The 26,642-nt window shown below is 38.6% G+C and overlaps 1 protein-coding gene and 1 long non-coding RNA gene across 8 annotated transcripts in view; one reads left to right on the top strand and one right to left on the bottom strand.

Annotated features, from left to right (window-relative positions):
• TMEM108 (transmembrane protein 108) overlaps window positions 1-26,642 on the top strand; it is a 364,474-nt gene that overhangs the window by 300,879 nt on the left and 36,953 nt on the right. The gene's annotated exons all lie outside the window — the stretch shown is intronic.
• Window positions 22,419-25,434, bottom strand: LOC123611554. Of its 2 annotated transcripts, none has more exons than XR_006718726.1 (3): window positions 25,045-25,434; window positions 22,669-22,787; window positions 22,419-22,503 (listed from the first exon to the last, which is right to left on the bottom strand). It is a non-coding gene; the product is annotated as an uncharacterized LOC123611554 (long non-coding RNA). The 2 variants fall into 2 exon arrangements; XR_006718727.1 differs by lacking the exon at window positions 25,045-25,434 and adding an exon at window positions 23,695-23,729.

Here is a 26,642-nt window from a genome sequence, read left to right as displayed (position 1 = left end):
AGACTGATTTTTCATCTTTTTGGGGATTTCTATTTAGTTTCATTAATCTGTCTCTGATCTCATGCCAGTGTCTTGAGTTGATATATAGGAGAGCTACTAGTCCAAGGGGGTTGGGACTACATTCAGAACTGAAGTTAGATGTGTGCTTTCTCAAACAGGGAGCTCCTCTCCTTGTTGTTTTGAATTTTAGCATAAACCCTAAACATCCTTCCCAAAGTCAAAAGGAACTGTTTTGGGCAGTGGTGTGCACCTACTAGGGGATTCATCATTTGTGCCTGAATGTAAGATAAGGTAATGACCATCTGACCACAAGGAAATAAAAGGATGTTGGAAAGAACTTTAAGCCTGTCACCTATAATTGAAAGTCTGGTAGGGATAAATGAAAGTCCCCATAATTTGATCAGTCTTCCTTTTTTTTACAGTTATCACCACTGTGTGAGCTCTCACTGAACTGCTTACTGTCTGGAGTCCCCAGCCTGGTTCAGCAGGGTGTTTTCCCTATCACCTTGTGGGAAACAGAAGGACTCTTCAGTTGTTTCTACCCAATCAGGGTGAGAACAATGTTATCAGTCATTTGCAGGCAGATAGCAGAAGTGGATTTTTCCTAACCTCATCCTACCCTCTTACACCTCCTGCTGTGGAACTATCATATGGCTGCAGGGTCGGTCCACCTTCAGAGAGCAGTGGACAGGGAAGCCAGTATGTTTTTTACTTTCAATGTCCAAGTTTACAGTAGGGTGGATATAACGTAGGACTGAACTCTGGACAACACTTTCTGAACCTGCTATGCCACGGTCTCCCCAAATAATTGGGGGATAAGGAAAAAGGAAAATGGTTAGAGATAATTATTCATTCCTCCCTTTCAGTCTCACTGTGTTAAACTCATACTTCTGTTTTAACTCTTATCATACTCTGGGTCGTGTTTATCTATATATCTCCCTCCACCCACCCATGAGCGGCCTAAGACTCTCAGGACTGTTTTAACCATTTTCATAATGTAGTATGGTCCCTGGAATATAGTAGGTGGCAAATAAGTGTTTGAAAAATTATTAAATGAATGAATCTTGGATTATATGTGACAATACTACCATTTTGTTTAAAAAACCCCATTCCTCTGTTCAGTTCAGCCACATTGTGTGTATGGCAGGTGCAAGGGTGAAGGAAAGCATCTGCTTTAAAAAACAGCAACATCCCCACTATTGCCTAATGCCTTGGAACATTTTCCAGGTCTGTGTCACTAAAATCAGGGAAGGAATCTGGGAGATGAGATTGAGGCTCTTTGCTGAGAAAGATAAATATTGTTCTCTAAGCAGGTGACACATTGCAGCATGAGTTTATTGATGCCTACAGCCTGTGACAGCCTGGCTGTGACTGGCAGAGCTTTACTGGATCTTGTCTCTGCCAGACAGGATCCCAAGATTTCACAGAAAAGCTCTCTTGAGGAAGTGGAGGAGGAAAATCCTGGAAGTGGCAGAAACCCAACTTCCAATTCCTCCTTCACCCGTAGGTTTAACTTCTGAGCAGCTTTGCTAATCACATACGAACATCTTTTGGGAGAGATTTTACTTACCCATTCCTTTGCTTGTTTAGCCTCATTTTTATTGGCTTCTTTTAAGGCAAAGAAAAAGTTCAAATAATCCTTATCAAAGCTCGCAGGCACACAAAGTGAAGGCCCAGAACCCTCTATTCAGCCTTCACCTAAAACGGCATCCATCTAAGAACCATCCTAGGAATGAATGCTTAATTGCGAATTCAGCATGCTTCTAGGGTGTGATCAGGATTTCTGGGAGAAAGGATTATAGGACAGTGTGTGTTTACATCCTCTCCACATAGAGAAGATTAAAACTAAAATTCCCCACATGGAGGAACTGATGCTAGGGAAGATGCAATAAGGGTTCTCTAAGGAATGAGTTTCCTGTCTTTTCATCCTTTGCATTTAGCAGTTTTGCTTTTGAAAAGAAACTATCATGATAATGTGAAGGAGGAAAAGGAACATTAAAAATGCCATGAATATCTCCAGCTATTTACCTACCCTAAAACAGGCCGGGGCAGCTGGGTACACACAATTCCCTTCCTGAAGACAACTTTTTAAAAATAAGTAAGTTGCCTATAGATAAAAGCTTTCTCTTCAGCAGCTCCACTTCTCACGTGGAAGCCTTTGGTTAAGTAGCTGTGCTCCAAGGACACTTCTGTGTTGCTGTGGACAGCAGCTTGGACCAGGAGGTTCCATGGGGGAGGCAGAGAGGTGGGGAGGAAGCTCCATGCACTTGCACAAACAAGATATAAAGGGAATATGTTTTGCTTGATCTGTGAGTTATACTTAATTTTCTTAAAAAAAAAAAATCCTTTTCCAGAATGATGTAGGAGAAAGTCTTGCACAATAAAACCATATGGTTTTACAGGAAAGTGATCAGATAGAGCATAACTTGTGTTTTTCTTTTTCTTTCTTATTGCTGCTGCTAGTGTATTTGCTTTGTTTTGTTGCTCTTGAGAAAATAAAATACTGTGTCTTCCAACTATAATTCAGCCCTTTCTAGAGAATGGAGCTTGCCTTGTTGGCCTTACTGGATTCTAACTCATGCTTTCTATGCTAACTAGGTTGCACCATTTTTGTTTTGTTTTGTTTTAATGTGTTCAATTCCATTAAAATTAATGAAAAGATAAATTTTTAAATTTTTTAATGTTTTAATAATTTATTCTTGAGAGAGAGACAGAAACAGAGCACAAGAAGGGGAGGGCCAGAGAGAGGGAGACACAGAATCCGAAGCAGGCTCCAGGCTCTGAGCTCTCAGCACAGAGTCCCACAGGGGGCTCCATCCCACAAACCGCGAGATCATCACCTCAGCCCATGACCTGAGCCATAAAAGGATGTTTAACCGACTAAGGCACCCAGGCACCCCTGAACAGATAATTTTTTAACAAAACATATCAGGTTGGGGGAAGAAAAGAATCCCTTTTTAAAAAAATTTTTTAAGTTTATTTATTTATTTATTTAGAGAGAGACAGAGACCGTGCAACTGGGGGAGGAGAAGAGAGAGAATCCCAAGCAGGCTCTGTATCATCAGCACAGAGCCTGACATGAGGCTCAAACTCACAAAACCATGAGATCATGACCTGAGCCAAAACTGAGAGTCGGACACTTAACTGACTAAGCCACCCAGGTGCCCCAAGAATCCCTTAAAAGTATGATATTTGAGATTCACTTCAAAATAAAACCTTAGAGATGGGAAGTAGACAAGGGCATATATTAGGCAAGATATATTAGGCAAGGGGGATAAAAGGGATCCTTAAGTAATCATTATAATTTTATAATGCCTGGAATTTACCTCAAAGTTATGTGGAAATGGAGGGAAGTGGATGGGGGTTTAGATGAAACAAGACTATCCAGGAGTTGATAACCACTGGCATGTGTAAGGTTTATAATACTAGTATGCCTACTTTTATATAGACATCTTTGTAATTAAAAAGTGAAAGTTATACACATGTCTGTCAGCCCTTAGATATGGAAGAAATCACAGTAGATCTGAAATAAATCAGGCTGAAGGCTACTAAAAGGAAGATACTGATATTTAGTGTGGAGTGGTTTCTTTATTTGGGGGTGTTCACTATTCAATGTCTCATTGGTAATGAGTAAAAATTCTAGAATAAAGAAACACCTGGCTATGGATTCGATCCAGACTTAATAGGTCTCTTCCATTGCTGGTTATGTTATGGGGCAGTTTACCATACTAATGAAGCATTCCTCTGATGAGACATTCTAATAGAGGCAGAGAAACTAGACAAATGACTCTATTTCCTAAAACCAACAACAAAACATCCAGTGCAGACTGCAGTGTGTGTTGAATAGCCAAAATATTGCCTTTCTTCACTTTTTAGAACCTTCTAGGGAACATAAGACATATGGGATCTGCCCTTAGCTACTGTATTAGTGCCATTTATACATTGCATGCTACATGTACACAGCGTCCCCCAAGGACCCATATGGATTATCATTTCTTTCTCTTCTGGTTTCCCCAGAAGTATGACCACCTGTGTTCCACGATGTACATACTTACCTGGGGACAAACCTAATTAAATCTCAAGAATCAGAGGAAGCACTCTTATTAATATTTGTCAAAGGAATTCTAGTGATGGAGGATGGGGAAGTCTCAAGATCCAAGAAATCAGACTAGAAGTCAATCTGTGTCAGAAATACATTCAGAAACTTTGAATTCAGTTTCCTGACTGGCAGCTTTGAATCATGATCTTCCGGATGAGTCAGGATCCTAAGAGGGGACTGAGGTATTCAGTTTGCCACTGGAATAGCCACTCCCTGTATTAGGAAGAGCAGTGTATGAAAGAAGTTTGGAAAATGGTTTCTTCGTGGAATCATCTCATCTCTTGGAGAGGTGAGGAAACTACACATTCAACATAGGCTAGAGATCCCACTAGGAGTAATTCTGTTGAAGGGAGATGCTGAATATCTGGAAAAGTCTCTCTGTGACTCCTGCTATAGCCATGACCAAAATTGACAAGAGAGAACTTCTTGAAATCCAGGCACCAACTGTGAATTGACCCATTCACTCCCACTAGCTCTAAAGGATAGTATGATCACCAAACAGGAAAAATTGGAACACTTGGAATACATAGTCAGGAGACACCAACATTGAAGTATAGAGATCAGAGATCTCCATTTCAACTTAAACACTCTCTAGAGGGGAGTAAATGAAATAATGTTTGACTAGGATCCTTCTGCTGCTATGGTAATCAGACTTATTTGGAAATTCTTGTAGCCCTGAGCTTAAATTTAGAGTCAGGTTCTGATGTATTTCAAGACTTTCTGAAGATGGTAGAAAAAAAAGGAAACCTCTACATCTTAAAGCCCTTCAATATTATGCATTATCAGTCACTACATTCAGTCTTCTTCCTATCCTTTAAGCTGATTAGTAACACTGCACAGCATGTTCCTGTAACCAAGGAACCATTAGGAAAGTCGGTGACCATTAGTGTCACTTTTTGCAAACTATTTCAGGAAGATAGAGAAAGCAGAGAAAACATGGAGTCTATCCCCTCAGATCCCTGAGCATTTGCCATAGAATCAAACCACCTCCTCATTCCCTGACATTCCCTGACACTTACCCATCAAGACCATATCTGAGGCAAGTTTTGAATGACTGCATATGCCATGACAGCAAGGCCCTAGAAAACTCTCCCTGGGTGCAACACCTCTCTTTGCAGGATAAGGTTCTTTTCTCTGGGAGCCTTTGGGGGGTTTTGTCAGGCCTGTAATTCTGTCCACTATGGTATCCAATAGCCACATGTGGCTATTAAATTTAAATTTTAATTAATTAAAAAGTCAACTCTCCAGTAATACTAGCTACATTTCAGGTGTTCAACAGCCATATGTGGCTGGTGGCTACCTTATTGAACAACAGAGATACAGAACATTTTCATTATTATAGATCTTGTGGATAGCACCACTCTATACTATGGGTCAGTAAACTATGGCTTATCAGCCATATTCAGCCCACATTCCATGACTGAATCAACTTTTCTTGGAAAACAGCCATGCCCATTCTTTTACATATTATCAATGGCTGCTTTCATACTACATGGACAGGGTTGAATAGCTTGCAACAGAGACCATCTGGCCCACAAAGTCGAAAATATTTGCTATCTGGACCTTTATAGAAAGTATTTGCCAAACTTGCTCTATACTCTTTGCCCCCCAAAAAAATGTACATGGCTACATACAAAGTTTTATACACAATTTTAGGAAATAAGTGAACCCACTTACTTCCATCCATGTAAACCAAGCTCAGGTTACAACCTTCTCTGCTAGTTCCATTTTTCTAGAATCTTCAGATGCCATTTCCATACTACTGATATCCATAAATGCTAGATTGATATTTCAAAAGATTAAAAACACCTTAAAAACTAACGCCACTACAGAGTTTCAGGTTTTACTGTATGTGCCCCTTTCATATAGAATCAGTGATGCTGAGTTTCACTGACAAGCCTACCATCATTTAAGAATCAGGCTATTGCCTCCACTTAATATAAATCTTTTCCTACTTTTTTTTTAAATGTTTATTTATTTTGAGAGAGAGAGAGAGAGGGAGGGCCAAGCTGGGAGGAACAGAGAAAGCGGGGCTCAATCTCACAAACTGTGAGGTCATGACCTGAGCTGAAATCAGGAGTTGGACGCTTAACCAACTGAGCCACCCATGTGCTGCTTTCCTACTTTTAATTCTTCCTCTAAGAGTCTGATTCAGTGACTTTTTTGTTAGACTTACTACCTAAGCATTTATGTATAGAAAGTTGTCAAAATCCTAAATACTTCCCATCTTTTCTAGTCCTTGAGATCTTTATTACTAAAACACCTTCATTTAGGCTTCTCCTTCCTCTAGCTATTCCATTCATTCTCAAATATGTGCACGTCCTGCTGTCGTCACACTTAGGGGGTTGCCCTCTTAAGGTTCTATAGCACGTCTTTGCAGTTTTTGTTATGTGTTGGTTGGAAGAGAATTTGTCTACATGTATGGACACACACACATCTAGAAATTCTCTAAGTTTAGCTTAAGTACTTGGTTCAATTAGCCAAGAGGACAAAATATTGTCTAAAGCCACAGGATGAGGGACTCACCAGAGGGAGAATATGATAGTTATTCTCCTTCTAGTTCCAGAATTTCTTAGAGTAACACAGCAGGTGACACTGCACACTGGTCTTTCCAGATCTAAAAAGATCAAGTCTTGCTTGATAACAGCTTTCATCACCATCCAGAGAGAACGTCTAACAGTCTTTGTGCTTCTGTTCAAGGACTTTTGACAAATATTAGGTCCTCCTTTATTATTTTGTTTTTGCAAGGCACAAACATCTTCATTCAATCTGTCATTCATTCTTTTTTATTTATTTTTTTTAGTTTATCAATTACCTGCTATTTCCAGGAACTCTTCTGGATGTTAGAGATATGCCAGTGAATACAACAAAAAAAGTGTTACCTTGGTGGTGCTTCATTCCACTGGATACTGAAATTAATTTTTAAAAATAGACATATAATATGAACTGAGGTAGTGATAAGTATCATAGAAAAAAAGTAGTAATATTTAAAAATTAGGTAAATAATATGGAAGTAGTAATATGTAGTAAGTAATATGAAGGGTGATAAGATGCACTTTTATATGTGGGAGAGTCACAGAAGGCATCTCAGATAACATCACAGCAGAAACCAACGTCAAGTTCACGAGGAGTCTTTGAGGCACTGACAACAGGTTCAAAGACCCTGAGGAGAGAGGTTGGTGTGTTGGAGGAGCAACATGCAAGTCAGTGTAGCTAGAGCAGAGTGGGGAAAAGGGAAGAAATACAGTCAGAAAAAAGGTTGATGGCCATTGTTAAGACTTGCTTTTTTGCTCTAGGTAAGCTGGAAGTCATAGGGGGTTTTCAGCAGAGAAGTGATTTGTTATCACATGTTTAATATTATCTTTCTCTGAATGATATTTCGCCCCTTATTTTTAAGCCTTCTGGGAAACACCATTATCTCTCAGCCCACTCCAGACTGATTTAGTGTTCCTTTTATCTGGGTCACCCAGGCACTGATTTGGATCTGAGGACCGCAGTCCCAAATCTAGTTCCCCTGGCCCCACCACCTTCACCAACCTGTTTGCCCTTTATTCTAGTGTTGCTACAGGAATCAGCCACATGGAGAAGTAACTGGAAAGCACCGCCTCAGCTAATGCCACATTTTTCTCATTCTACCCCTGACTTCCCATGTAGGATATCTGTGAGGGCCACTAAGCCCTTCTGTTGCATACACACTCCTGACATGTGCAGGTTAACATCCAAGAGGCAGGCACCCTTTGACTAATGAGGGACAGAACCAATGCATAGATTCTGCCTCTTGTGTACCTTGGAAGGTACATTCTACACAGCTCCTCCAAGGATCCCCAGCAAGATTATGCCCCAATTGACCATGGTGGCAATCAGCTCAGTAATATACCCTTGGATGTTCTTTCTCTCCTTTTCTTTTTATCTCCAGTCCCCTACAACTGTGTTCCCTGACATCACTGTTCACAATAAACTACCTACATTTAAGCCACATCTCAGACTACTATTTTTTGGAAATCAGGGTTAAAACACCCTGTTCCTGTTTTACTTTCCTTACTTTGCTCCTGCCTTTTCATTAAAAAAAAAAAAAAAATCAAATAATCTTAGAGTCAGAGGGACCTTTAGAGAATATCCATTTCTATACCTTTTGGTTACAGATAAGTAAACAGAGATCCACAAAAAATATGTCTCTGCTATAACTTATCTTTCTGGTGGAAAAGATGAGCAAGTAGAGAATCAAAAACGTGTAAAAAAACAATAGAGCTTGGCAGGCAGTTCCAAAGTCAAGAATAAGACTTTTTTTTTTTAAGTTTTTTTTTTTTTTTTTTTTTTTTTTGAGAGAGAGAGAGAGTACATGTGAGCAGGGGAGGGGTAGAGAGACAGAGAGAGAGACAGAATATTAAGTAGGCTACATGCTGTGGAGCCCAATATGGGGCTCAATCCCACAACCATCAGATCATGACCTGAGCTGAAATCAAAAGTTAAACACTTAGCCAACTGAGCCACCCTAATGCCCCAAGGATAAGACTTTATAACAGAAAAAAAGAGAGCTAACCTCTGACATGACATAAAAGGAATTGGTGCCTTCCAGGAGTTGAAGAAATAGTTATACAATTTTGTAATAAATGATAAGTGTTTATGGATAGTCAAAGTTTGGAGGCAACTGCATTTTTCTGAAGAGTTTAGTTTCTTAGTAAGTCCATGTATGTATTTTCGCTCACAAGGTTCCATGCTGGTGCTTCGGAGGAGTCACAGAGCCTTCTGAGATAGCTACCAGCAGGCTGGGAGCAGGAGATTGAGCTTCTAGTTATATTTTGGGCATTAATTGATTCTGTGAACGTGAGCAAGTGACTTTCTCTCTCTTGGGCTGTGAGTTGGTTCCTTCTTTGTAAAATGACTATTCATCTTATTTTTTTTTTTAATTTTTTTTAACGTTTATTTATTTTTGAGACAGAGAGAGACAGAGCATGAACAGGGGAGGGGCAGAGAGAGAGAGGGAGACACAGAATCTGAAACAGGCTCCAGGCTCTGAGCTGTCAGCACAGAGCCCGACGCAGGGCTTGAACTCACGGACCGTGAGATCATGACCTGAGCCGAAGTCGGATGCTTAACTGACTGAGCCACCCAGGCACCCCTCATCTTATCTTTTGAAGTGGCTTTGGAGCTCATCTCCATTTTGCAGGTCTGAAGAAATGAAGTTCTTAAAAGTCATTGATTTAGAATAAAATCTGGCACTGTAACTTGGTCTTCCTGATCCTCAATCTATGGATGAGTTTTGAAATTCTTCCAGTCATAAAACCTTGTCATTCCATGATCAAAGTATAAGACAGTATTTCTGCTCCATAGGATCCCATAATCAAATTAAGGAGACACTTAACACTTAACTATAATAATAGTTATTACAAGACAACAAATGAGCACCTGTAAGTAGAACAATAGTCTCACCTCTTTGGCCATTCAGAGGAGCAAGTTGTCAGGAAAATCACTGGTATTTGACCTGAGCTTTGAAAAAATGGATAGCTATAAAAGATCATTATGGATGAAGGAAAGCAGCAAGAGCAAAGTCATGGACACGATCAGCCAGGAGGACATTGACAAAATCTATCCTTCAGGAGCAGATGGTGAGATAGAGTTTATGAATTGTGGTCCTCAGAGACAGGGAATTCTTCTGAAGTTATCTATCTGTCGTGAGGCAATCTGACTGACTTCACTCTGTAACAGAGAGAAGTAGAATGTAGAAACAATGACCAAGATCTCTTATAATTAATTATATGCTATTTTCTGATTTGTCCTCAAGCAGTTTTATTTTTAAATGACATTTTAAGCATAACTGATGCACAATGTCCCTGGCATCAGTGCTAGTTAGATAATTCAATTGGTAGAATAATGAAGAACAATTGGTATTTTTTGCTGGTAGTTCTTTGGAACAGATTGCTTAAATAAGTACAATTGTTTATAAAAAGAAATGGGTGAGGTCAACCTGGCTTGATAAATTTCCTGTTGTAAGTAGGATTAGTGGAAAGGTGAGAGAAAGATTAAAAGTTTCGTGTTTAGGGGTGCCTGGCTGGCTAGAGCATGTGACTCTTGATCCCAGAGTCGTGAGTTCAGGCCCCACGTTGGGCATGGAGCTTACTTTAAATAAATAAATAAAGTATTTTTTTAATAAAATAAAAAGTTTTGTGTTTAGCATGGATAATTAAAGAAATGTAATTATGGCAGGACAATAGCAGCATATATACTTTAAAAACAAATAAGGAAACATCGAAACAACAAACAATAAAATAGAAATCACAAAGCAGGATGAGAGAAGTAAGACCTAACATTTATGTCAATAAATATAACTAAAGTCTCTATTAGATAATAAAGACTTTCACCTAAAACAAAATATAGCTATTTTCTCTATTCACCTAAAACATGATGACACAAAAGATTCAAAAATATGAGGATAGAGAAAAATTGAGCAAAAATAAAGCAGAAATATATTTTTATTGAACCTAATGGGGAGTCCTCTGTGCTTCCTGGATTTTGATGTCTGTGTCTTTTCCAAGTTAGGAAAGTTTTCCACTATGATTTGCTCACATAACCCTTCTACCCCTATTTCTCTGTCTTCCTCTTCTGGGACTCCTATGATTCTGATGTTCCTTTTTAATGAGTCACTGATTTCTCTAATTCTTAAATCATGGTCTTTTGCCTTAATCTCCCTCTTTTTTTCTGCTTCATTATTCTCTGTAAGTTTGTCTTCTATATTGCTGATTCTGTTCTGCCTCATCCATCCTTGCCGCCACAGCGTCCATCCATGATTGCAGCTCAGTTATAGCATTTTTTATTTCATCCTGACTAGTTTTTACTTCTTTTATCTCCACAGAAAGGGATTCTAATCTATTTTCGACTCCAGCTAGTATTCTTATTATCATGATTCTAAATTCTGGTTCAGACATCTTGCTTGTATCTCTGTTGGTTAAGTCCCTGGCTATCATTTCTTCCTGCTCTTCCTTTTGGGGTGAATTCCTTTGTTTTGTCGTTTTGAAGGGAGAAAAGGAATTAATTATATATAAAAAAATAAAATTAAAAAAATTAAAATTAAAAAATTAAAAACACACACACAAAAAATCGAATAAATGATGCTAGATCCTAGGTGTCTTTTGGTCTGGCTGTTGAAAGTGGCTTGATAGATTAGAGAAAAAAGGGGGGAAAATTTTTTTAAAAAAGGAAATCATTGGAAAATTTGAAAAAAATGAATACACTGAAGTAGACTAAAATGAAATGATGGAAGTAAAATAGAATTTGAAAAAATTTACACAAAAGTAAAGAATATAGTAGAAAAAATTAAAAATATTTTTAATAAAAATTAAAAATAAAAATTTTTTCTCTTTCTGCTGAATTCTGTGGTTCAGGTTGTGCAGATTGTTGTGTTAATCCTCAGATCAGTTTTGTAGGTGTGCATGATGGTTTAGTGTTGGTCTGGCTGTATTTCATAGACACGAGACACACAAAAAACTTCCTTGATGTTCCACCATCTTGGCTCCCTCCCCCAGAAATATATTTTTAAGTCAAAAAAGTAAATAAAGGAAGCAAAATAACACAGGAGTGGCAATATTAATGTTAGTTAAAATAAAACTTAAGGAATAAAAGTTTTCAGTGGGAAGATTGTTTTATAAAAATTGTGACCTACAATGAATGTATAATGTACTATAACATAACACAGAAATATGGAGAGCAAAGCTGTTAGAAGACAAAGAAGACCTGAAAAGAAACCATTATTATGGAAAAAATTAGCACACCATATTTAGTCTTTAGTAAATCATGGAGTCAAAACTAAATAGAATGTAAATATGCTTAATAAATTTCATCTGATAACTATATATCAAATTTTGTACCTTACAGATGATATCTTCATATATCCATGGATCATTTATTAAAAATTATTATTAAAAAAAAGCCTTGCTAAATTCAAAAAAGGTAAATTTTATTCTTAATATAATAAAAGTAGTGTTAGAAATAAAAAAATAAAAATTTAAACCAAATCTCACAGCCATTAAATCATCCTAAATATCAGACATTAAGGAAAGTGAAAAGTTCAAATGCAGATTGCATAGAAAATAACAGTAGTACAAAAACTTATGTCAAAGTTTATGGCTGAAAGGAGATTAAAATATTTTACAGAAGTAGTCATATGTAAAGGTTGAAGGAGTGTGATTGAAAATAAATTTTTTAATGTTTATTTATTTTTGAGAGAAACAGAGTAGGGGAGGGGCAGAGAGATAGGGAGAGAGAAAGAATCCCAAGCTGACAGCACAGAGCCCGATGCAGGGCTTGAACTCAAGAGTTTTGAGATCCTGACCTGAGCCAAAACCAAGAGTCAGATGCTTAACCGCTTAACCAACTGAGCCACCCAAGCAACCCAACAATAAATTCTGAATACAAAAGCAAAATGAAAATCCTTAAGGCTCAATTCAGGCAAATCCATACCCTTAAAAGCTTTCATTATTTAGTAAGAAAGAAAAAAGATAAGCAAAGACTGGCAGAGGGGATGGAGAACCATCTATCATGCTAGTATATGTCAAAAGAAAGCTGAAGTAGCCATACTTACATCAGACAAACTAGATTTTAAAACAAAGACTGCAATAAGAGATAAAGAAAGGCATTAATTCATATTAAAGGGTCTATACATCAAGAATATCTAACAATTATAAATACTTATGCCCCCAACTTGGTAGCATCCAAATATATAAATCAATTAATCACAAACATAAACTCATCAAAGATAATGCCATTATTGCCCATTAATACCATTAACATCCCACTTACAGCAATGGGCAGATCATCTAAGCAGAAAATCAACAAGGGAACGATGGCTTTCAATGACACATTGGACCAGATGGACTTCACAGACATATTCAGAACATTTCATCCTAAAACAGCAGAATATGCATTCTTCTTGAGTGCACATGAAACATTCTCCAGAATAGGTCACGTACTGGATCACAAATCAACCCTCAACAAGTGCAAAAAGATCAAGATCTTACCATGCATGTTTTCAACACTATGAAACTTGAAGTCAACCACAAGAAAAAATTTAGAAAGCCCTCAAATACATGGAAGTTAACATCCTACTAATGAATGAATGGGTTAACTAGGGAATTAAAGAAGAAACAAAAATATACATGTAAATAAATGAAAATGAGAATGTGACAATCCAAACCTTTTGGTATGCAGCAAAAGCAGTTCTAAGAAAGAAGTGTATTGCAATTCAGGCCTATCTCAAGAAGGAAAAAAAGTCCCAGATATACAATCTAACCTTCTACCAAAAGGAGCTAGAAAAGAAACCAGCAAATAAAGCCTAAAACCAGAAGAAGAAGGGAAATAATAAAGATCAGAGCAGGAAAAAAAATGACATATAAACAAACAAACAAACAATGGAACAAATCAATGTAACTAAGGGCTGGCTCTTTGAAAGTATTAACAAAATTGATAAAGCCCTACCCAGACGTATCAAAAAAAAAGAAAGAAAAAGAAAGGACCCAAATAGATAAAATCATGTAGGAAAGGGAAGAGATCACAACCAACACCAAGAAATACAAACAAGTATAAGAGAATACTATGAAAAATTATATGCCAACAAACCAGGCAATCTTGAAGAAATGGATGAATTTCTAGAAATTCACAAACTCCCAAAACTGAAACCGGAAGAAATAGAAAATTTGAACAGACCCATAACCAGCAAAAAATTGAATCGGTAATCAAAAATCTCCCAACAGGGATGCCTGGGTGGCTCAGTCGGTTAAGCATCTGACTTCAGCTCAGGTCATGATCTCGCAGTTTGTGGGTTTGAGCCCCACATAGGGCTCTGTGCTGACAGCTCAAAGGCTGGAGCCTGCTTCACATTCTGTGTCTTCCTCTCTCCCTGCCCCTCCCCTACTCATGCTCTATCTCTCTCTGTCTCTCAATAATAAATAAATATTAAAAAAAAATTTTTTTTTTAAATCTCCCAACAAACAAGAGTCCTGGGCCAGATGGCTTCCTAGGGGAATTCTATCAGGCATTTAAAGAAAAGTTAATACCTTTCTTCTCAAACTGTTCCAAAAAATAGAAATGGAAGGAATACTTCCAAACTCATTCTACAAGGCCAGCATTACCTTGATTCCAAAACCAGACAAAAATCCCATCAAAAAAAAGGAGAATTACAGGCCAGTATCCCTGATGGACATGGATACAAAAATACTCAACAAAATATTAGCAAATTGAATTCAGTACATTAGGGGTGCCTGGGGGTAAGTGTCAGATTCACTTTCAGCTCAGGTCATGATTTCATGGTTCATGAGTTTGAGTCCCACATCAGTCTCTACACTGAGAGTATGGAGCCTGCTTGAGATTCTTTCTCTGCCCCTACCTGCTTATGCTCTCTTTCTCTCTCTCAAATAAATAAATAAACCTTTAAAAAAAAGTAGATTAAAAGAATTATTCATCACAATCAAGTGGGATTTATTCCTGGGCTGCAGGGCTGGTTCGATATACACAAATCAATCAATGTGATACACCGCATTAATAAAGGAAAGAATAAGAACCGTATGATCCTGTCAATAAATGCAGAAAAAGCATATGACAAAATATAGCATCAATTTTTGATTAAAACCCTCAAGAAAGTAAGGATAGAAGGAACATACGTCAACACCATAAGGGCCATATACAAAAGGCCCACAAATAATATCATCCTCAGTGGGGAAAAACTGAGAGCTTTTCCCCTACAGTCAGGAACAAGACAAAGATTCCACCCTCACCATTACTATTCAATATAGTACTAGAAGTGTTAGCCTCACCAGTCAGACAACAAAAAGAAATAAAAGGCACTCAAGTCGGCAAGGAAGAAGTCAAACCTTTCCTATTTGCAGATGATGTGATACTCTATGTAGAAAACCTGAAAGATGCCACCAAAAACTTTCTAGAACTAATACATGAATTCAGCAAAGTTGCAGGATATAAAATCAACATGCAGAAATCTGTTGCATTTTTATACACCAATAATGAAGCAGCAGAAAAAGAAACCAAGGACCCAATCCCATTTGCAGTTGCACCAAAAACAATAAGATACCTAGGAATAAATCTAAATGAAGAAGTAGAAGATCTATACTCTGAAAACTATAGAACAGTTATGAAAGATATTGAAGAGGATTCGAGGAAATGGAAAAGCATTCCATGATCATGGATTGGAAAAACAAACTTTGTTAAAATGTTTATACTACTCGAAGCAATCTACACATTTAATGGAATCCCTATCCAAATACCACCAGCATTTTTCACAGAGCTAGAACAAACAATCCTAACCTTTGTATGGAGCCACAAAAGACCCCGAATAGCCAAAGCAATCCTGAGAAAGAAAAACAAAACTGGAGGCATAATGATTCCAGACTTTACACTATGTTATAAAGCTATAGTCATCAAAACAGTATGGTACTGGCACAAAAACCGACCCATAGACTAATGGAAGAGAATAGAAAACCCAGAAATGGACCCACAACTATTTGGTTGATTCATCTTTGACAAAGGAGGCAAGAATATTCAATGGAAAAAAGACAGTCTTTTCAACAAATGGTGTTGGGAAAACTAGATGTCAACATGCAAAAAAATGAAACTGGGCCACTTTCTTACACCATACACAAAAATAAATTCAAAATGGATGAAGGACCTAAATGTGAAACAGGAAACCATCAAAACTGTAGAGAACACAGGCAGCAACATCTTTGGCCCTGGCCGAGCAACTTCTTACTAGACACACCACTGAAGGCAAGAGAAACAAAAGCAAACATGAACTATTGGGACCTCATCAAGATAAAAAGCTTCTGCACAACAAAGGAAACAATCAACAAAACTAAAAGGCAACTGATGGAATGGGAGAAGATATTTACAAATGCCCTATCTGATAAATGGTTAGTATCCAAAATCTATAAAGAACTTACCAAACTCAACACCCAGAATACAAATAATCCAGTGAAGAAATGGGCAGAAGACATGAATAGACACTTTTCCAAAGACATCCAGATGCTAACAGACACATGAAAAGATGCTCAACATCACTCATCATCAGGGAAATACAAATCAAAACCATGACAAGATACCACCTCACACCTGTCAGAATGGCTAAAATTAACAACAAGAGAAACAACAGGTATTGGCAAGCATGCAGAGAAAGGGGAATCCTCTCACACTGTTGGTGGAAATGCAAACTGGCACAGCCACTTTATAGAACAATATAGAGCTTCCTCAAAAAACTGAAAATAGACCTTGCCCTACAACCCAGCAATTGCATTACTAGGTATTTACCCAAAGGGTACAAAAATAAAGATTCAAAGGGGTACATGCACCCCAATGTTTATAGCATTATCAACAGTAGCCAAACTATGGGGAGAACCCAGATGTCCATTGATGGACGAATGGATAAATGTATGTACACCTACGTGTATACACACACACACACACACACACACACACACACACACTGGAATATTACTCAGCCATCAAAAATAATGAAATCTTGCCATTTGCAAAGACATGGATGGGGCTAGAGTGTATTATACTAAGTGAAATAAGTCAGTAAGAGAAAGACAAATACCATATGATTTCACTCATATGTGGAATTTAAGAAACAAAACAGCTGAACATATGGGGTGGGGAAGGACAAGAGGGAAATGAACCACAAGAAACTCCTAATGATAGAAAACAAACTGTGGATTGACAGAGGGGAAGTGGGTGGGAGATGGGCTAGTTGGGTGATGGGTACTAAGGAGGGCACTTGTTGTGATGAGCACTGGGTTTTGTATGTAAGTGATGAATCACTGGATTCTCCTCCTGAAACCAATATTGTACAAGTATGTTAACTAAAATTTAAATAACATTTTTTTAAGTATGAACAGGCAAAAGTAGTAAAGACATTTTTTTTTAAATAAGAGTAATGAAGAGGGGCTTTCTCTGCCAAAAATCAAAACATGTCAAACATGTCATAAAGTAATACTAGTTAAAATATGTATTACAAGTACAAAAAGTGGACAAATTAGAAAAGCATACTGCATAGCCCAGAAACAGTTTCTAGTATATTTAAGAATTTAAAATGTAATAAAAGTAGCAGTCCAAAAACTGGGGAAAGGATAACTTAATAAGTGTTATTGAGATAATTATTTGGAAACAATAAGTTAGAGATTCATCACACACATTATATGAAAGTAAGTTTCAAATGCATTCAACTGTTCATCCAAGATTCCCTAGGAAAACAGACCTTAAGGAGATTGGCTATATAGAAGGTTCAGTGCTGAGGCAATTAGTCTGCTGGAGCAAAAGGGTAGTCAGGCTGACATGTGGTCAACAAAGACAACTCAGCCCACACCAGGGGGAGCTGTGGAGCTGGAATTGCCCTTCAGAATTGTCCCAAATTAAGACAAGGGCCTTTGGACCCTGATGTCAACCAGATGTTGGATATGGGGTTCACACCAGAGTGTTGTAATCTTGGGTGAGACAGCTCCCTTTAGCTGAGAGAAATTCCAGGAGAGGAATTCAGCTATAAGCCAATCCACAACCAATACTCCCAGCTATTGGTGGACAAGAGCCTCAGTCTTGAAGACAGATCTGAGTGGCACACATATCCATTACATAGTGTAAAAGATGAAATTATGAAACAAATAGAGGAAAATATTGATAAATATTCCTAAAATAGGACTCAGAAGAACTTTTTTGTGATACTTTCCAAATCAGACAAGAAGAGTTGTAAAACAGCGACTGTGACAATTGGTTTTATCAAGGTTGGGAGTATAGGTGGGAAGAGAAAGCAGTAGAAAAAGCCACTAGCATCTCTGTGGTCCAGGTGTGACTTCCCTTGCCTGCAAGGCTGGACATCTGGAGGACTGGCTTTTCCTTCCAGTAGCGATTTTCTCAAAGCCCTGAGAAATAGAGCATGCCTGCCTTGGCTTATGAGCTGAACTGTTTGTTCCTATTAATTCACAGAATTAATTCACACTTGTGTCTGGTAGGGAGGGGCTGGTTTCAATCACCCAAAGTATTTCAAACTCAGTATGCTTATAAGAAAGCATGATCTCCAGAAAATATTCCCCTACCTCTCCTTACAATTACACATCACAGGTGGCCTCACCCCAGTTTTGTGAGTCTGTTTTAAAAAATCAAGGAGCTGCTGAACATCTAGCTTGGTGGACTTTTTTCCAGGTGTGCTCTCTCAGTGTCCCATGTTGTCACTTGTTACTTTGTTCTGAACCCTTGGGAAGGCTGATGCATAGAGACTATGATGCTCTAAGAAGAAAGAAGGCATCCTCAGGGTTAATAATAATTATGATAATAGCAGCCACAGTGACTGTACCAGACACTGTGAGAAGCACTTTCATATATCATCTCACCAAATCATCCTAAGTCTCCACTTTACAGATGTAGGAAGTGAGACTTAAAGTGACCAAGTTGCCCCAGGTGACACAGCTGGAAGCACTCTCTGGAGCCACCTAGATGTGAATTAAGATCTCTCTGATTCCAAACACCTCACTCTTTGTACTACCTCCATTTCCTCTCGGGCCCCATTCAATGAGACAGGCTATGGAAAACCACTTAACATGCAGCTATAATTAGATCAGTGTTTCTGAGTCTTGGGTTCTCATTAGATTCATCAGAGAAGCTTCCAAAATCCTATTGTTTCTAGTGAAAAGCCAAGTTTGGGAACTATATATTAGATGCACACGAAAATGACCTAGAATACAAAATTGGTGTCTTCTTAAAAGCTAATGTTACCTCTCTTCCTAAACTTTGAGATTGCATCATTGGATATCCTGTGACTACTTTGAGAGTTTTGTTTACAATTTTATTTTCATGTTAACCCAACAGAAATGGTAACTAAACAAAAACACAGAACATAGAGGCTCTAGTTGGCCTAGAAATTTTAGGTGCTCGGGCACCTTGGTGGCTCAGTCAGTTAAGTGTCCTTCGGCTCAGGTCATGATCTCACAGTTGGTGAGTTCGAGCCCTGCCTCAGGCTCTGTACTGACAGCTCAGAGCCTGGAGCCTGCCTCAGGTTCTGTGTCTCCCTCTCTCTCTGCCCCTCCCCTGCTCACACTCTGTATTTCTCTCTCTCTCTCTCTCTCTCTCTCTCTCTCTCTCTCTCTCAAAAATAGATAAACATTTAAAAAAAATTTTTTTTAAGAAATTTTAGGCACTGCCATGCATCTTTATGTGTGATCGGGAGTTATAGCTCTGAACAAAATTAGAAGGCCTTGGTTCAAGTTTCAGCCCTACCACTTACTACCTATGTGATTTTTTTTTTTTCACCTATGTGATCTTGATCTTGAAATAACTCCTTGAACTGAAGGAGGCCAACTAGATATTTGAACAGCAGAATGACAGGTTGGGGTTTAGGGGGAACCTCTTTCCAGAATATTAGAAAACAAAAGACCAAGATGTTGTTCAAGGGCAACCAGGGTATTAATAATGCTACCTTCACCCACCCATTCCAATCTTCATGAAATTCAAGATAAGGAGAGCAATCTGATGCTGATTTGGGCTTAAGAGTTAGGAGACCCTGTTTTTTGTAAGGGCTCCTTAAACTGGAGCATATACATCATTAACCTTAGTTGTTTGAAAATGAAGACATAAGATGTGAGCCTGCAAGAGCAATGACATAACAAGAACCTGGTGTGACCTCAGATCTTGTAAAGATCCTATCCACTGGGGAAGTGGAAGCCAAGTGTCCCATGCCAAGGACTGCTGTATCTGCTTCTGCCCTGTGTATTCTACTCAACTCTCATTCAGTAACTTAGGACCTTAACTGACTTGGCATGTGGCATCTGTCCCAGCTCTATTACCTTCATGCTTCTAGATTGACAGAGAAGTACTAGGTATGAGATTTGAATTGAGATAAAGGTTGTACAGTAAAAGGAAATAATCACTTCTTACACACTACAAACATGGAAGCAGCTTTGGAGCCAGCCAAGGACCTCGTTGTCTTCTCCAGTTGCAATGCTCAGGCTCTCCCTTTCAGAAAAAGAACAGCATTGTGTCTTGCCTACCATCTAATTTAATCATACAGCCCATTTCCCAAACTTTCCTTCACAAGTACCAGACAGGCTCATGATCACTCCTACATTTTGTTCCTTGACATTCTGGAGAAGCATTGATTTGCTTGTGTCCTTTAAGGTTGCTTAGCAATGAAACCATAGGAGGCAGGGCCAGCAGCATGGAATTTCACAGGTGGCTCTTGCTTCTCCCTGTTGCATTGGTTTCCACCCTCTGTTTCAATGCATTTTAGTCTTCTTATTGCTCCGTAAAGTCTTGATCTCAGTTTTTATATTACAGGACTTATGTTTGTGCCTGTTCTCTTGTAAACCACCTTGAAAACATTTTGAAAGCATGAATGGCACACACCGTAGACAAGTTCTACCATTTCAGACTTCCATGTCTGTGGTGAGAGCATGGCATACACCACGTTAGGTGCATGCCAGTGAAGCTCGGAGCCAGGGACACATCTGGAAATTCACTCTCGTGTGGAGCCACCCAAGAAATCTGATCAGGCATCTGACAGACTTCTGCCATGCTAGAATAGGCACAGAAGGATGAGCTGGCATCCAGAATATCACATGGCAACCATCCCTATCCCTGGGGAAGCTTTGCCAGGAAGCTTATTTACTACAATGAATTGTATAGAACAGAAATATTAGGGTTTTGACATTGGGGGTTCTATCAGCACATTTGTGAAATGGCAGAGGATGAAAAGAACAGGAGCTTGGGATTAGACAAGACCTGGGTCTGAACCTCAGGCAAGAGAGACACAAGATTCATAACCAAGAGAGCGCACAGTGTAGCGTGGTGCTTTCCCTGACACGCCAACATGCACTCACATCTCACTAGATCCCTGCTCTTCCAATCCTACCAAACAGAACCTGGCAAGCCCAGCTCAGAAAGGGGTTTATGGAGCCAGGCAGCCTCCTTAACTGTAGCAGAAGCCTGTCAGATCTTACTTTAAATGTCATGAAACCATTTTTTACAGGGATATAAATTTCTAAATTAGCTTTTTCCTTTACACATTCCTTTGGCATATGTGCTAAGCACATGTTTAAAAAAAAAACTAGCTATAGTTCAATTCTGATTTTCTTACTTTAAAATGATCAGCACTTCACACTCTTATGCATAATTCATCATGTAAACCATACATCTTTTTTGAGTTCACAGGAGGGCAGACAAGTGCGAAAATATAGTTTTGTGGGTCATACCAAGTTAGCACCTGCAGGAATCTCATAGTTGGACCTGTTACCATCCAGGTGACTCCAGTGCACAGGTTTTTAGCTGGAAGTATCTGAATATCACTGTGCAGCATTTGGAAATGGTTGTGAAGAAGAAAAATGTTACAACATCCTGCTTCAGGGCACTGGATTTTTTCTTTACCTACTAAAGTTTGAAATTAGGACTTTGTTTAAACACACATCTTCATGTAGGTTTATGTTGTTAGAAACACTTCTGTTCACTTTAACATCCCTGGAACTACAATGCATATTGCAGTTGCTGTCAGCCAGGCAGCACTCATGACAGTCATCATTGTCTGTGCACAGGTGAATGTTGGTTGTAGTTGTTCACCTCATCTCTCTATTTGAGGCAAATGCACCATTGGTACTATGCATGTTTAACTGCTGTTTGAAGAGTTTCCACACACACACACACACAAAGGTCACAAAGATTCACTGTGACAAAGCATGGAAACAAAAAGTTGCATTTGCAAAGGGCATTGAAGTAGGGCAGCAGGGCCGAAATTTGATATTTGTGGAAAAAATGTCCATGATTGTATGCATGGTCTCCATTCCATAAACCAAAGCAACAATTAAACTCTAGATGAAATCAAAAGAAGGAAAACACTTACATAACAGTTGAAATCGGGTTGTGTGTTTTTCCTGAGATGCTTGCAAAAGGATTGGCAATTACTTCATGATGTAAGTGAAGGGATATATGATAAATGTGTCTAGGTAAGTCTAAAGGAGCTCTTTTAATAAATATAAAATAAAAATTGTAATTGCAAGAAAGCATTGTGTCATACTTGGTATATTTTTTTCTTACTCATACATAAAACAATAGTATTTTACTTCTTCTAGTTGATGGAATCTGGTATTTAAAACAATAGCTAAAATTTTCTTAGATAACTATTATATCTATTGCCCAATTGTTAATAAGGGAAAACTTACAAAATTTACTCCCAGAATTACATGTCTGGCCACAACCTGATGCATCCTCAGATGGTTTTGACATGAACAACAAAGATTTCATGGTTTTACAGATGGAGATGCTAAAGCCCAGAATCCAAAAGTCTCCATTCAGTCAGTGGACATTTATTTAATCAAATGGACCATGAGAGTGTGAAACATGGATGCCCTTTTCCCAGTGTTCCATGTGGACACCTGGCTTAGAGGGGACAAGAGGGGAATGAGAGGCAAAAAAAAAAAAAAAAAAGGAAAAGCAGTTAGGAGGAACTTTAATTTCAGGCAGCTATTGATTTAGCCCTTAGCAGTGTTTATTTTCTTTAACCTCTGCTCCAGGACACCTTCTCCACAATTCCCTCTCACCTTTTCCTTCTCTCTCCATCCCCATCTTCTTCCTTTGTCTCTGTCCCCTCCTTCCCTCAATTGCTGTCCTTCTAAACCTTGAGATGGCAGATTAATTGGGGTGGGGAAGGGAATGGGGCCTGTAGGGAGAAAGCACAAACAGCAGGCCTTGACAAAACACTTTAAAAATTTATAATTGCCAGTCCTTTACTATCTCAAATCCTAGATCAGGAGTTGCATACTACAGCCTGCTGCCTCTTTTGTAAATAAAGCTTTATTGAGTCACAGCCACACCCATTCATTTACATCTTGCCTGGGACAGCTTTCACACTAGAATGACAGAACTGAATAATCCCAACAGAGACCATATCCACAGAACCTAAAATGTTTACTAGTCTGTCTATATAATGTGCTTTCCCAAGAATTTTCTGCAGAATTCTAGTTCTGCAAAGTTAAACAGATGTTGCTGGAAAGAAAAAGATTCTCAGGTCAAATATTTTTAGAAACTTTGCTTTTCAATTACAGGACTTCTTAGAGCCTTTAATACCTGAATGTGAATTGTGAATTTCTGAGGATTGGCTGAAGGATGCAGCATTTTCCCAAGTTTATTTGGGACCATTTTTCTTACACAGCTCTTGATGGGGATAGAGTTTCTCAGAACACACTTTAGAAAATATCCCTTTGACAATATCCAAGATACATTATTAAGTAAGAAAAGCAAGAGGTGTCAAGGACACATTCACCTGTATAAAGAGTGGGAAGGGAAAATGTAGTTAAGGGTTTGCTTGTGAATGTTTCAATTATCTCTTGAAAGGTCCACAACTAATTGGTAACACTGCTTACTTTCAGGTGAGTTGAAGCTGGGAGGGAGACTTTTCACTGTATTTTCTGCATTTTGACTTTCAATCATACTGATATACTTTATTACCTAAATAATTAATTCATCTGTCAATCAACATAATTAAATTTTGAAACAAAAATGTAAGATGGTAAACCACTTTGGAAAACAGTTTGACAGTTTTTAACAAAGTTAAATATATACTTAACCATATGTCCCAGCAGTTCTACTCCTAGGTATTTACCCTAGAGAAATGAGAACATATGTCCATACAAAGACTTGTAAACAAATGTTCATAGCAGCTTTATTCATAATAGTCCTAAACTGGAAACAATCCAAATGTTTATCATTAGATGAATGAATGCAAACTGGGGCATAGTCATGTAATGGAATACTACCCAGCCATAAAAAAGGAACAAACCACCGATGCAGCAAATGAATAAGTTTCACAGATGTTATGCTGAGTGAAAGCGAGAAACAAAACAAGAACAGAAGAAGCAAACCTGTAGTGATAGAAGTCAGATTATTGGTTGCCCAGAGTAGGTATAGGGGAGGAGATCTGACTGCAAAGGGACACAATGGAACCTTCCAAGGAGATGGAGATGTTCTTTATCTTCACTGAGGATACTTGTCACAAGTATACTTGGATACTTGTCATAAGTTTGTATACTTGTCATAACTCATCAATGTGTACACTTAAAATGTGTGGATTTAATTGCATATAAGTCACACCTCAATAAATTTAAATTTAAAAGGAGAGAAATAAATGTCTCCCTGAATCAATCAAAAGGGAGCCATGAAAAATGAAGGAATATTCAAGAATGAGAAGATGGAGTCAAGTTAGCCCTCCAGTATGATTGTACACAGGATAAGTCTCTGCCCTATAGTATGGGAACCCCAGAGAAATAGAAATGAGCAGACCCTCCCTGCATTGGTTCTCTGTTTGCTACCTGGGGATTCTGATTTAGAAACCAGCTGTGCAGGAGCAGAGCTACTCCACCTGGTTGAAGGCCTCTATTGGCCATGAGTGACACTGGTGACCCTGTCTCCCACATGCTATGCACTGGATCATACTGTGCTTCATGCTGTCGCTGATTGTATTCCTTCTGTATCTGATGAGACCTTGCTAATTCAAAGGGTAGCTCCAATTGTCATTTGGGGTGTAACAGTTGGTGAAAATACAAGCAACACAGCTAACTTTGCTACAGCTCTGAAAGAGTATCCCAAATGGGTTGTCTCCTGCTTACAAACCAATTGAGCTCCAAAATAAAAGACAGCAAAGAAGCCATTTGACTCTTAGAATACATCTCATGATGGAAATAACATTATGGATGGTTAAATACATACATACATACATACATACATACATACATACATACATACATACAAGCCAACATCTTAAAGTCCACCGGAATGAACTAAGACATTGCAACCCAAATCTAACCTCAAGGCAGCCTGTGTTCTTTTTTCCCATTTTCACTTCAGTGCCAAGTGTGTTTTCATACTGAGCATAGGAATCAGCTGTATCTGCAGACCTTTAAAAGGTAAATCTTTCTTACGACACAGTGAAAAATCCAGAGGCCGTCTTTGTTTACAGATGTCCATGTGTAATCTAGCAGATATGCTAGGCAGGGGTGCAGACCCACTGGGGACTGTAGCACATGAATGGGATGTGTAGCCAAGGCTGGATAGGATCTGACTCAGAACCTGCACACAGAGCAAGACAGACCTGGGCTTGCAGCTCGGCCCTGCCACATACCAACTGTGAGATTTCAGCCAAATAACTTAAAATTCTTTGCGTGTTTCCTCATCTGTAAGGTAGCTATGACAATAATACCTAGTTTGAAAGGTTATCACACAGGCTGAATGAGATAACGTAGGGGTTCCATTTACTATTACTGTGTAACAAACTTCCCCAAACTTAGCAGCTTATAACAATGACACCATTTATTTTGTTCACAAGCCTGCATTCTGGACAGGACTCAGTGGGGACTTCACTTGGCATCAACTGGGCTGAAATCACCTAAAGATTAGTTTACTCCCATTTGGCAGTCAATGCTGGAGAGACACCTACAGCTGGGGGCTTAAAGGGCTAGGGCTCCTGGGGCATGTCCATCTCTGTATGATCCATGGCAGCATCATCTTATTGCATGTTATTTTTTATGAAGTCATAGTGATGGGGTTTTGGAGTGATGGTGGGTGTCTGGAGCTGACAATTAAAAAAGAATTCTTGAGATGTCTGTTCAAAAAGGTGATTTTATTAAAGCATAAGACAGGACCATTGGGCAGAAAGAATTGCACAGGGGTGTGAGGAGTGACTGATTATATCCTATGGAGTTGGGGGAGGTAAAGGCAAAAGAGAGGACTCCACACAGATTTTCATATGCTAACGAGGATTCATAAGATACTGGAAGCCTAGCTATTGTCAAGTTAAGGTGGTTTTTTCTCTAGCAAAGCATTAACTTTAAGATAGTAGGGAATTCCTGGAAGAATGTTTTACTCTGCCTATCTCAAGTATTTGTCTATGGGCTGCAGGTTATAAGGAAATTTGCTATTTCCTTCTCACATCACCACGAAGGGGGGTGTGTTGTTAGGGGTCCAGGAAACTGAGTACGGGTTTCTGGAGATTAGGCTTTTGATAAGATTGCCATTTTCTTATCATTTACTAAGACATTTGTAAACTGATGACATGAGACTCATGTCCTGCATGACGGTGATCTCTATCAGTTAACCATTGTTTTTTTTTTCTTTCCTTTGTTCTTGGACACTCAGGAGTGCCGAGGGATGTCACACTTATCCCATCTAGGGTGGGGGCAGAGAAGGTTGTTAGCTTGTGCTTTGCCCCCAGCTTGCCTTGTGCTTCCTCATTAATAGAACTTGGAACTCATAGTGTCACTTCTGCCACAGTCACAGGTTTACCCAGGTATAAGAGAACATAGACCTCATATCTCAATGAATGTCAGCTTCACCTTGTAGGAAGAACCTGTGGGATGATATTTTAGGGCAGTCTTGTTTGAAAACTACAGTGTGGCATTGTAGCAAAGTATATAGCACAGAAGCTGAAATAGTAGGACCAAATAAATAATACCTTTTTGACCATTACTATTGCCACGACCACTGTCACTGCTACACTTCTATTATTATTATTATTATTATT

The sequence above is a fragment of the Leopardus geoffroyi genome, chromosome C2 (assembly GCF_018350155.1).
Source record: "Leopardus geoffroyi isolate Oge1 chromosome C2, O.geoffroyi_Oge1_pat1.0, whole genome shotgun sequence".
Taxonomy (NCBI): domain Eukaryota; kingdom Metazoa; phylum Chordata; class Mammalia; order Carnivora; family Felidae; genus Leopardus; species Leopardus geoffroyi.
The sequence above is the reverse complement of the archived record's forward strand: the minus strand, read 5'-3'. Positions and strand labels throughout refer to the sequence as shown.